Source organism: Perissodus microlepis, chromosome 3 (genome assembly GCF_051167445.1).
Source record: "Perissodus microlepis isolate ML-2025 ecotype Zambia chromosome 3, ASM5116744v1, whole genome shotgun sequence".
Taxonomy (NCBI): Eukaryota; Metazoa; Chordata; class Actinopteri; order Cichliformes; family Cichlidae; genus Perissodus; species Perissodus microlepis.
In genome coordinates, this window is record NC_140463.1 from 40670793 (window position 1) to 40683067 (window position 12275).

Here is a 12275-nt window from a genome sequence, read left to right on the forward strand (position 1 = left end):
CCCCGAGCAGAAAGGTATTCAACTCCCTGTCGACTTAAATTTACCCCTGAGAACTACCTGTTTACAGAATCAGTTGGGGTGGGGGCGGGTTTTTCTGACATTGTCTAAAAAATGTTTTCGTTCTTGATCTCCTGGTACATAAACTGTGATCACAATGCAGTTGTAGCAATTATATTGAACATCAGCAGTTAGTGGAAGCTGTATTCAGCGTTACAACTGAAGTACACTTATAACATCATGCACTTCAGTAGGGATGGGTATCGTTTAGGTTTTATCCGATACCAGTACCAAACCGGTACTTTTGAAACGGTGCCGGTGCTTGAATGGTGCTCGAAGAATGGAGAAAACAAACTTTGTCCAAAAACCTCTCATGTTCAGCTGTTTTTTTGTAAAAAGATAACAATGTTAGCCTTTTCTGCAGCTATAGGGGATTTATGGTATCACTCTTGGCTGGAAGCAGTGCTTAATCAATGGAAAAAACAAACTTTGTCCAAAAACCTCTCATGTTTAGCTGTTTTCCACTTTTTCTTTGGTCATTTTAGCCTTTTTGGCCAGGGTGAAGGGAGTATCTGCCATCAAACAAGAAGACAGCCACATGTAACTACGACGGTGTTTGCTAGTTCACCTTACATGCATTAATGTAATAACGTGGTTAGCCTACTCAACGTAAATTACACACGAACAACATTAAGCTACTCACGCAGAGAAGAACGGCTGCTGCTGCCATCATCATCCGTCATCATTTCTGCTACACTGGCAGGGCTAGGGGCCAGGACTCTACTCTTTGGGTTCTTGGGGGATGTTGCTCGGTCTCGCAGCAAGCTATCAAATACGGCGCATTTCTCGGCTTTCAACAAAATGCTATACGTCGCCAGGTGTTTCATCAGATTCGAGGTGTTACCTCCTTTGCACAGTATCACCTTAAAGCACTTGTTGCAGGCTGCTGAGTTTGCATCTTTTGCTGTGAAGTACAGCCAGACTTTTGACTGCTTCGCCTTGGGCATTTTTAATCTGTAGCTCTGCTCTAAAAGAATGTACGTACCTGGGCCCGCCTACTACGCTCGCAAAGGTAAAATGATAGGCTGGAATCCAAAGTGTATGACATCTCAGGAAAAAAAAAAGCACCGAAATAAAGCACCGAAATGTGCGCTGCTTTTCGGTCTGGTTACTAGTACCGTTTATGTCAGAACATAAACGGTACCCATTCCTACACTTCAATGCACTTTATGGAGTCTTCACAATTCAATTAAGTGCAGCTCTTGGGGGTTGGGGACTGTTATTTATCAGTGTGACAGCAGGTAAGTGGAGCTAAATTTGTGGATACAGCCAGTTTTTAAAGGAGACATCTAATATTAGACCATTAAAGCAGCGTGTCAGCGTGTCCCCCAGAGGCTCATCATTGCTGTTTGTCTGCCATATGTATCCCAAGATGCCTTTTGTTAGAAAGGTCAAAATCCAGCCCGCTGTAATGCACTAAGATTAATTTTATCACAGCACCGATATTTTATTTTGGTTCCACTGCAATGATAGCTTCTCTGTCCTGAATAGTAGCCAAGAGGACTCATTTTTAAAAGATACTTCATAACAATTCAGAGACAATGAACAGATTTTGGTCCACACATACGCACACATCAGGCTGCTTTCCCTTTAGTGTACGCGTACAGTAGGAGGAAAGACATTAGCCATGGATGAGACGCTGCACTCTGTATTTTACTCACCATGAGAGACGAGCACTTTTTTCATAAAAGGGACTCACATTTCAATAATATATTTTCTAATCTCATGCAGTATTTAAAGAACGTGTGATTTATTTCCTGTGCTCCACTCCACCATGGCTATTTTAAGCGCTCAAACCAACTTTAAACCCTCTTCTCCTCTCCTGTCCTCCTCTGCTCCCCTCTCCTCTCCTGCTAATCAACGAGCAGATGTTTGGGAGGGACAGATGCCACTCTCTTTCTCCTCCCTCCTGTCCTCCTGTCACTCCTCCTCTCCCCCTTTTTAATCCCCTCTGAATTTCTTTCAGTCTTGGCTTGCAAAATCTTAAAAATGAAGGAGCTGTTGTCATGTGAGCAGACACCCAGCTGGATTCATCCCTCCCGCCTTCCCTGCACAAACCTGTTCATCCTTCCCGATGAAATTAATAAAGCTTGTTCGTGCGCTGATTATTGAACCGTGTCCTTTGTTTAATAGACACGATGGCATCGTGTTCGCACGCTCAGACGGCATTCTTCATCGAAGCATTTTCAATTTCCATCAGCCAAGGATCAATTTACTCCTTCTCTTTGTTCCTGCTCCTTGTTCCACCCTCACTCTCTTTGCACTCTTATTCTCATTTTGCAAATTTGGCATGGACAATAGAGATCAGCAGATAGAGACAGATAACATAATCAGAGAATATGATGAGAGGACTTTGCATGTGACCCATGTTTCACACTCATTTATCACAAATTTCAGATGAAAGGACAGGTAAGTCAATTAAATGCTCATATATTTCAAACAAAATAGGTTTTATTTAGTTGAGGAGAGCCGCTGATGCTGCTGCTTTGTCATTCATCCTTTCATCAGGAATGATTGCCTATTCTGGTAAACACTTTGTGCCATTTGTTGTTATATAGGCTGACATAGATAAGATAAGAAATGGAGATGCTGGGGATTGAACCCAGGACCTCATACATGCGAAGCACGCGCTCTACCACTGAGCTACATCCCCCTCTGCATGCTATGGTATTGATGTCAGAGTGTGTGAGAGAGAGAGGCTGGTTTAAACTAAGCAAGCTTAAACACTAATTCACTAAAACACATTAAGTCTTTCAGTATTTCGAACTGACATTTCTTGTATTTACAGTCTTCTTGATGGCTCATTACCATGCACACAATGCACATTACAGCCACCAACAGTAAATCAGAAGAAAAGCCTTAAAACAAGCATGCAAATTCGTGTGGATCTGCAGAGTGCAGATAAGATGTTGACGCACTTGATCACAGCTCTGCCAGTGGTCAAAAATATCACTGGACACCTTTAAGTGTTTGACAGAAGATAGCGTTCTGCTTTAAAGTGATATGTTTGGTTCTGTATTTGAGTGTGGAGTCACTGAAAAGGTAATATCTGCAACAATTTTGTAAGTCTTTCCATGTTTTAAAAGTTAAATGAGCACAAAACGCAGTTAGAGTCAATTTTACGGCATCGTGATCAATTATACTATTTGAGTTCAGCACATGTACTTCATTTTCCAGCTCACATTTAAAGCTGTTACAGTTAAATGAATTTGAATGTTACAGTAAATGGAGACTCACTCATCACTCATTGATTCAGCATGAAAAAGCCTATTTAAAGCGAGCAGCGTGTTTTTTCCTGCTAGTAATGACACTTCATTTAAAAATCAGTCATTTGGCCCCAAAAGAATCGCAGATATGAGCGATATGTGACATAAACCTTTAACATGATGTATGTTCAACATATCACACTGAGGATTTATATAACTGCAGACACATAAAGCCAAAGAATTATTTCATCAGCGATCCACACTGCAATATAAACTGTGTAATCAGCCACTGAATCAGCTGAATGAAATAATCTGCTTCCACTACATAATCACCATCTCTCATCCTTTCAGTCCTGGCTGCGGTGTAATTATTTGAATGTGATCTTACACAGTCTGACAGAAATGTAATTTTTTCTGTAAATGAGGGTGAAAAGCTTATAATGCAGACTTCTTACTTTTCAGCATACTTGCAGACGATGGATTTAAGTGAATTGAGCCAAAGAAGAGGTTATTTTTATTTCCCAGGCAGTTTTTAAGCAGATCTAATTTGGCACAAGAAAGTTGTATAAACTGAAAGTTTATTATTATTATTATTATTATCTTTTAAGTTGTCATATTTAGAATAAGTGCATTAACATCGTCATTGGATTCCCCCGCTCAGCCCCTCTTCCCTATTACCTGCAGTATGTAAATTTGCACCAACGGTCAACATTTTTCTACCTCTAACCAAACTTCTTTCCTTATATTTCATCAACTTTCCGAGTGATTGTTCCACCTTGATGTGAAATTTCAGGAACTAATTTCTTCCGATGACTCCAACACCATGTGAATGCACTTAAGAATTAGGTGGAAACAGAAATTTTCCACCTATTCCCGAATGTAAACAAGCAGCCATGTGGCAGCTCTGTGTAGCTGTGCATAAGGAGGACGGTAATTAAGTCAAATGCTGCAGCCAGCTACTGCTCATTTTAGCTGCTTTAATGATTTTGTTACCTTACTTAACATTTTACACTGTACCTAGAGCTGAATGCATTAGGAATGTTGTACAGAGTGTGTAATGCGCTGAGTTCTGGGTACAGTATAAAAATAGGCTCAGTACTAAAGCTGGACTCTGTACAGTTTTATAGATCTGACTCCAGCACAGCCAGAGCTTTCCTCAAACAATGAATGCTTTGACACAGAAAGGACTTGAGCAATGCAACTCTGAAATGGGAATATTCCACATCTGCTATGGCCCACATTGCAGCACAGTTATAAAGCCGACAGAGGCAACCAGAACCAGTCAAAAGCTGTGGCAATGTTTACTGTAAAGGATTTAAAATCTCTGCGCTATCAGCCACCCACAGCAGTTTATCTTCCGGCACTGGGGGCTCCACTTACAGGGGTGCTTCTGCAATAAAAAAAAATCTACTGTGAAATCTACCATAGTGACATAACTTGAATGTCATTCCTCTTTAAAATGCACATTTATTCATACTGTAAAATGTGTAGACATTATAACTGCAGCTAACAATGCCCAGTGCACCCACACCCTCACTCTTTTGGGTTAAGACTACTTTATCGGGCTGGGTGAGAATCAAAACATGTTGTTAAGAACAGCTTAGCGCACAAAGGCTCTGTCTTACCGTTCTAGAGGTCACTTTTTATCACTAACAAACAATGACCCCAGTACATGTCTACAAGTAAACTAATGACAAAAACACAAACTTCACACTCATTTTGTGATGAAATTCTGAAGCAAGGGGTGGTGGTAAGGTTAGCGTTTGATTCTCAAAAAGCTTTGGATACAATTCAAAGCAGTCATGTGGAAGTTGACTACGAACATTAGCAAAAGTAATTTGTAGAGTACTGCAAGAGGTGCAACAGTGGTACTTGTTATGGGAGTAGCAGAAAATGTAACAACATCAATGGAAAATGGCTGTTTTGTAGCTCATAGTGAATAAGAAGTTATTGTAGTTAATGCTGTTAATAGATTCTTACAACTTGCAAGTAATTCTAGAGACAGATACAGGCATTGCTAAATAATAAAATTATTTATAAAGACATCTGTTGGCTGCTTCACCTGTAGATTAGATGTTTCACAACATGAGCAGCTATAAACACCTACACAAACGTTTGGTTCCTCCTCTGCACCCCCAGATTCAAAATCTTGTATTTCACATTTATACGCTATGAATCACAGAGACTTCTTTTTTCCCCCCTTTTTTTACACTAGTCATGCATTAATGTCCCAGCGAGCCAAGGAGCTTCACTTTGTACCAAGCACTTGTTTCTTCAATTGGATCTCAGCGGGGTGGAGGGGTACAATGTCGTCTTCGCCCCGGGCTCTCTCCTAGTCTCTCCTCTCTTCACACAGTTGGAGTGGGTTAACAGGATTAAGGGGACGTGCATCGTGTTGGGTGGAGCGCTGAATATACTGGAAGTGCCTCCATCATGGTATGCAGTGGGACAATGCTCAGAGAAATCATCATGTAGCATATTTAGGTCAGATTCAAAAGAATGTATACATTAAACATACACAATACTCCCTGGGGACAATAAAGTCTTACGACTGAGTGATAGCCAGCTAGCTAGGTAGCTAGGTAGCTAGCTAGCTAGCAAGCTAGATAGATAGATAGATAGATAGACTGAGGCGGTTCTGTCAGGGGCTATTCATCTTTAGATCAGCATAATGCTGTGTACATAAGGGAGTTGATGTTGGGGTAATCTACTTAATCCGACTGGGGGTTGAGACATCTTCACAGGCTCAATAATTGATAGCACCATCTGCTGTTGAATCAATCTACCACAATATCATATGTATGGAATTAGGTTAGTGCAGTGCAGGGTAATTATACTTTATCTTTCCCATCAGGGAAATGATACTGTATAATTATATTTCAAAATGTTCTTTCATCATACTCTCAGTAAAATGAATGCGCAAAAACAGTTCTTTGGGTTGATTGATGTACCTGCTCCCGAGCAGATCACATGAACTCATAAAGTAGTATAACATGTTACAAATTTTTAATTTCATTTAATTTAATCATTGTTATTTTTTCCCCACAGAACTAAACTTAATGGAGAATGTTATATTTTACAAATAATTAATCTCTTTTTACATAACATTAAGCTAACCATTTATTCATTTTTTTTAGCTACCAGTCAGGTATTGCTTGATTGGAAAATAAAAGCTCCAGTTCAGAGCAGAAAGCAATCCCATCCTGCGGTTGTTTCAGGTGCTAAGGCTTCAAATGTTAAGAAATGGATGGTTTGAGTTAGCTGAAATGATGTGTTTGGGATGTTCTTTGTTTGTGCAATTTTCTTTTCTGGTCAGTTGATCAGGTTTTGTCTATATTTATCTTTATATTAGACTGGCTAAGCGCAGTGGGTAGCTGTTTTAGCACTGTGAACAATTTCCCTGCCAGAGCTCTGTTCTGGAATGACCAGTGATCAGTTTCACAGTGAAGTAGTCACTGATCTAAATACTGGTGTTTGATGAATATACATATATCAAAGTTATATTTTTAACTCCATTGCACGAATAAAAACCACAGATTGCTGTAATGCTTTGTCAGTGGTGGAGACAGTGCTAATCAGCATTTAGAATTCTATGCTGTGTTTAATGCACATATCAGTGTACACAGAGGGTTTCATGCTACCTTGCTTAAGTAATGACACATAATGCCTAAACTGTGTCATTAATCAGACAGTAATAACAGCCTCAGTAACGGGACATCGGAACAAGATCATCTCTAAGATGATCTCATTTACTGAGCCAGCTGAATTTATTATAGAAAAAAAAGTCTGCTTCAAATAAAGGCCTGTTACACTCACTTTGGGGAAATAAAGACTCAGGTCACTATTTGAGGAAACATGTCCAGGGGTCACAGTTGACTCAGTGGCTAATGCAGTAGGCGTACTGGGGCGTCGCTGCCTGATTAGCAACCATTGCGTTCATTGATTAGACATATTGGCATTAAATCTAAGACATCAGATGAACAGCTGCATGTTTCATTTACAAAGAGCTTATGGTCATTTCAAGGACGAGGTAAATGATTTTATTTCAGCTCAATGGCTATGCTACCTACATACTGGACACTCACTGAATAGCTGACATTATCCCTTTAATCCTAAGATTTAGGATGGTGTGTGTGTGTGTGTGTATGCGTACTCATTCATGTGTTTGCTGTTGCTAGATTGCGCTTGTGTATTGTCTATAAATAATGAGGAAGTTAGCATTGTTTGAACATCTTTGACCCACAACACAGCGAAGGTTAGTGCAGTGCACAGTTCTCCCAGCACACGCACACACACACACACACACACACACACACACGCACACACACACACACACACACACACACACACACACACACACACACACACACACACACAAAACCCCCAAACCTGCTAACATGTGCTAATGCTTCACTGATTAAGACGCTTTTATTAATGCTGAAAACAAGCACATTCACCATGTTTGTGATGGTGCAAGGCAGCTTTGATTTCTCTGCCAACACCTCAGCTGCAGCCACAGGAGAACCATCTCGACATGTGTTTATATTTCTTGGAAGCATCATGCATGTTGTGTTTATGACACCCTGGAAAGAAATAAAGGAACGGGGTGAAAGATTGATGCTATAATACGTGAACGCTGAGAGCATTTCACGCAGAAATTTAAGGACACCAGACAGCTGAGAGTTACACCTAATTACATTATATCCAATGTGATATGCATGTGGCATACCTGATTAATAACAGTTGAAGGCAAGATGAGGTGCATAATCACTGCATTCTGAGATAAGTCTTCTCTGTATGGAAGCAAATCTCTTCTCGCTCCTCCTGTTGACAAAAATGCACGCAAAACCGATTCCACTGGAAATCTGCTTTGGAAAATGTGTTTTCTAACTCGCAACTGCATATTTTTGATGAGCTCTTATCACTTAATCACTGCAACCAGTTAAGTCGTGTTTGATTTCCCTGTATTATCTCAACCTGACTGTTTGCTCAAAGATTGTGAGACGCTGACATTGCTCAAAGTTCGTCAGGTTCGTGCAACCCCTCTGGCTGCTGTGCGCATGACAGAGAAGTCAAGTTTGAGGAGGAAAGTTGGATAAAGGATGGTGAAATCTTTCACCTTGGATTAAGTACAAGGTTTTTCAAGTAGCCACAACAGTTGATGTCGTATCATAGCAAGATTCTGTAAGGCTACGGGTGGACGCACTGGCAATAAAACCTCAGTGAAGATCAGACTACTGTGTTACATCCTCTCAACAGGAAGCATCCAATTGTTTTATGCCTGACCTTATTTAGAGAGTGATAGTGGTTGATAGCTTGTCACTTTTCTGGGAAATTTTTGCTTAATGCAGAGTTTTAATGAGTTCTAACTGAATACTACACAATTGTGAGATTCTTCAAGCAAGTGCACTCAGTACTTTACTTTCCTGTGCTTGTAATATAGCTGCAATCTCATCTTCAGATGATTTAGACTCAGAGTGAACAAATCTGCTCTCACATGTGTGCAGCAGCCCTGAACTGTTCTCGCTATTATCCGGTTGAGCACGAACGAACCAAATGGAGTGTTTCCAGAAGTATGACCAAAAGCGTGAGAGAGGATACCTTCAGACAATACCCAGGCTTAATTATTCCAACCTTGTCCACAGGTCAGGTGCTAAACTCGCTTCAAGGAAGCACTTCAAGCAAGAGGTAATTTTTGACTACCTTCCAACATTTGGATGGCAGGATCTTTTGCAGAGGACAATTCTGTGCAAAGAAACAAAGTCGGCTTCAGACATTGCTTCTAATACTCAAATGATTTCCAGTTGCAAAAGAGCAGCTGGCAACATTCCCCTTATTATTTGTAGGTTAAGATTTCACACTTGGCTTCTACGTAACCTGGACAAAAATCCACCCGGTCATGGAGCAGTGTGGTGGAATGAAGCTAATCAAATGCTTTAACTGGACCATTGAACCAAATCTCCAGGCTTACCTGGGCTCAGAACTGCGGTTCAGCCCTACTGCCTAAAATCTTTTCCATCTCCGCCCTCGATAAAAACAGCAGATTCCATTGTTGGGGGATTAGTAGAAAAGGTTTTAAGCTGTTTGTTCCATTTCCTCCTCAGCAGAGGTGAGGCATGGGGGGGTAAATCAGTTGGCAACCAGCTGTGACACAAACACCAAGTAGTGGATATCACAGAGGGTAAGGATTGACCCCTTGCTCTTCTTGTAATCTTGTTTAACCAGACATTCTGGGTGAAATACACGCATTCAGCACATTTCTGCAATGATTTTCAATGGTTCAGTCAGACTGATAGCGTGAATGATATATTTATATGGAAGAGACGTGTGTTGGGGCGAATGTGTGCAGATGCAGCGCAAGAAGCGGAAAGCGTAATGGGGAGCAGGGATGCTGGGGTGAGGGAGGTGGAAAACCAGGATTCACTAAATCTTAATTAGGAAAATGAAAGCCGTTAACTAAACGACTGTTTCTGTGCATGTGGCCCCACTGTTCCTCGGGGCAGAAGCCCCTCGCCTTACTGTGACCCCCCCCCCCCCTCACACACACACACACACACACACACATGCTGTTAGTGAATTTTAACTGGAACAGAATTAATATCCTTGAGTGCATGCATTACTTACACAGCAATTAGATTGGCCACAGTTTTGCTACATTTAGTGCATGGATTTCAGACAAAGATATTTTTTTCTTTTTTGTTTTAACCAAGTCACTGCTTCTCTGTCTGCCATGATGTAAAGGGACAAGGACAAGGTCAACATCATGTGTGTGTACGCCCAGCCTAAAGCTGACCAAGAATCAGCTCCCTGATTCCCAGCCATATAATTACATTTGCTGGAGGAGATGGCTTGTGTGTCTCTCTCTATCTTTCCTCTGTCTGATTTTCTTTTCTGTCATCCTCTTCCCCATAACAGTCCCTCCAGCTTCCACTATTAGTCACACACACTCCTGCAGACCAGTGACAACCTTTGGCCTGCATAAGGCAGTGTCTAGTTTTGGCTGGCACACATGCAGGAGAAGCGTGCACACTGGGAATGCACATTAACAGACAAGTGACAATGCATAAACAGTCATGCACAGCGACACACACATTAGCCAAAGGAGTGCAGGGTCACGGATTGCAGTGTCCTTACATCAGGACCTGACTATTAATGCGTGGCGACAGATAAGCAGCCATGGCAATCCCTTTAAGGGTCATATTCCTCTCTGGTTGGTGCCTGTGCTTAATTTATGCCAATCTGTACGCCCGGTTTATGCAAATGTTGTGGTTCTGTTTGAACCAGTGCATGCTGAGTGATATGAAGGACTCAATCAAGCTCACAGTGTCTGTACAATCTTGCTCTGTCTTTGTGTCTCACCCCATTCTGTTAGCCGAGTCTCAGTAAAACGTTATTTTTTCTTAAATCTCTGCTCTATTTCGTTCAGTGCAATCCATATACAAGGCTCTGGGCAATCAGTACTGTATTTTGTTTTAGCATTTGCCTCACCTGTCCAGAAGGGGGCAGCAGCTAATCTCTGGGACATTTGAGTAAGGACAAAGGCAACAATCTCACCACCAGCTGGACTGCATTCAGTCTAAACAGTGACTGACACTAGACGTGGATCTGAACCCCCAAAATGACATTGATAAATATGCCGACCACCCCAAAAGTCAAGGGTGGGCCTTTGTAAAAAAAATAATGCCTTCACCTCCAATGGTCACTGCAACAGTCTCCGATGAAGACATCCATTGTGATGCTGTCTGATGTTTAGTCATTCGAAATTCATTGGCCGCTTAAAGATGGGACACGCACAGTGTGGGCTTAATCAAGCTCGATTAGAGACGGCGCCGCTCACTCCTTAGTTCCATTTGACTTTTTTGAACATCAGCTGCCTCACCTCTGACCCCAGTCCTCGCCCTCCTTCCCCCTCTTCGTCTATCAAATCCTTTAATCCGGGTTCCTGCGTGACCCCCTCCCTTTATCCTAAAGCCGGGGTACATGTCTGCACTCTGGCCCCGTGAAATCGGTCAGCCAGCATCCCTTGCTAGCCGTGCTGGGAGAAAAAACCCCGAAGAGGAAGCGGGAAAGCGAGCGCACATGGCTGCTGCACACAAAGGAAAAAATGAATGTACATTGAAATGTCAGCACTGAGTGAGCTGACGGGCTGCAGATTAACTATCAGTTAACTATCACGCCTGGCGTAAAAACAACCTATTATTAGGGTGTTTAAAAAGCTTGCAGACCATTAACCTCACATCTGCTATTTAATCATCTTTACTCCAAGCCCCGCCCCTCCCAACATGATGTCAGGATGACTGACAGGCGGATTAAGGAGTCCAGAGCTAAAAAAAAAAAAAAAAAAAAGCAGAAGAGGGAGGAAACCGGTGGAATTCTAAGTGTTGTCTAAAATGTTAAAATATTGTATTAAATAATATAAATATAAAGCTTATGCATTTGTAACATTAGCCTGTACTTTTTGTTCAAAAAACACTAAAAATGGTTTCCAAGACCACAGCCCACGCTTTTCTTACGCATAGTTGGGTAATTCCAGGTAATTCAGTGTAGTGAAATCTTAGGTGACACATTAGTTTACACAAACTACCGCAGTAGTATTGTTTGCTCAGCCTACGTAAAAGGCTTGAATAACCCGGCCACTAACCCAGGCTCTACAGCCTGTTTTCAGATGATACAGGTTGATCTCATTTCACTTTTGTGTTGCAGGAATCCTCCTGGGATTCTGTGACTATTGTAATGACACGTTTCAAGGTCTTAAAAAACACACCTCACCGAGTGACAAAGCAGCATTTCTATAATAGGATAATAATGTGGCGAAAACACCGTAATTACTCCCTGACCCAATGATGGGTCCATTCCCACGCGCGAAATGACTCCTTATAAAACACACAAAACATGTTCGGTCAGTAGATAAAGTTGACACGCTCGAGCTGTGACTCTTCTGCGAAAAGCAGGGCTACGTACGCGCACCTGTGTGCTGTGACACCACCACCTTTACCTGTAAGGCACTTGCTC

The 12275-nt window shown here is 41.6% G+C and overlaps 1 non-coding gene across 1 annotated transcript; it reads right to left on the bottom strand.

Annotated features, from left to right (window-relative positions):
* Nucleotides 1-2638: 2638 nt before the first annotated feature.
* Nucleotides 2639-2710, bottom strand: trnaa-cgc (transfer RNA alanine (anticodon CGC)). The gene has a single exon. It is a non-coding gene; the product is annotated as a tRNA-Ala (tRNA).
* Nucleotides 2711-12275: the final 9565 nt, after the last annotated feature.